The following is a 1,059-nucleotide window of genomic DNA, read 5'->3' as shown; positions in this document are numbered from 1 at the left end:
AATGGAGGATCTTGTTTCATTCATGAAACTGAAAGTGGCTTTTGACAGATCAGAGACTATATTGGCTAAATTAGAATTATTTTGTTCAGCATTCTCTGTCTGTTGCTGAGAAGATGATGGATATGGCTTACTATTATTCAGCCTATTGCGTCCACCATTGTTAAAACCTTGTTGAGGTTTTTGTTGATCCTTCCATGAGAAATTTGGATGATTTCTCCATGATGAGTTATAGGTGTTTCCATAAGGTTCACCTAAGTAATTAACCTCTGCCATGACAGGGTTCTCAGGATCATAAGCTTCTTCAGAAGCTACCTCTCTAGTACTGTTGGATGCATGTTGCAATCCATTCAGATTTTGAGAGATCATGTTGACCTGTTGAGTCAACACTTTGTTCTGAGCCAATATGGCATTCAGAGCATCAATTTCAAGAACTCCTTTCTTCTGAGGGACCCCATTATTCACGGAATTCCTCTCAGAGGTATACATGAACTGGTTGTTTGCAACCATGTCAATGAGTTCTTGAGCCTCTTCAGGCGTTTTCTTCAGGTGAATAGATCCACCTGCAGAATGGTCCAATGACATTTTCGAAAATTCAGAGAGACCATAATAGAATATATCTAATAAGGTCCATTCTGAAAACATGTCAGATGGACATCTCTTGGTTAACTGCTTGTATCTTTCCCAAGCTTCATAGAGGGATTCACCATCTTTTTGTTTGAAGGTTTGAACATCCACTCTCAGCTTGCTCAGCTTTTGAGGAGGAAAGAACTTATCTAAGAAGGCAGTAACCAGCTTATCCCAAGAGTTCAGGCTGTCCTTAGGTTGTGAATCCAACCATATTCTAGCTCTGTCTCTTACAGCAAAAGGGAAAAGCATGAGTCTGTAGACTTCAGGATTAACTCCATTCGTCTTCACAGTATCACAGACTTGCAAGAACTCAGTTAAAAACTGATAAGGATCTTCAGATGGAAGTCCATAGAACTTGCAGTTTTGTTGCATTAAAGCAACTAGTTGAGGCTTAAGCTCAAAGTTATTGGCTCCAATGGCAGGAATGGAGAT

The 1,059-nt window shown here is 39.8% G+C and overlaps 1 non-coding gene across 1 annotated transcript; it reads left to right on the top strand.

The window, feature by feature from the left end:
• Positions 1–640: 640 nt before the first annotated feature.
• On the top strand, positions 641–744 carry LOC112700200 (small nucleolar RNA R71). Its single transcript, XR_003153114.1, has one exon. It is a non-coding gene; the product is annotated as a small nucleolar RNA R71 (small nucleolar RNA).
• The last annotated feature ends 315 nt before the right edge of the window (positions 745–1,059 follow it).

This window comes from Arachis hypogaea, chromosome 6 (genome assembly GCF_003086295.3).
Source record: "Arachis hypogaea cultivar Tifrunner chromosome 6, arahy.Tifrunner.gnm2.J5K5, whole genome shotgun sequence".
Taxonomy (NCBI): Eukaryota; Viridiplantae; Streptophyta; class Magnoliopsida; order Fabales; family Fabaceae; genus Arachis; species Arachis hypogaea.
Note: the sequence above shows the minus strand (reverse complement) of the source record. Positions and strands in the feature narration are given on the sequence as shown.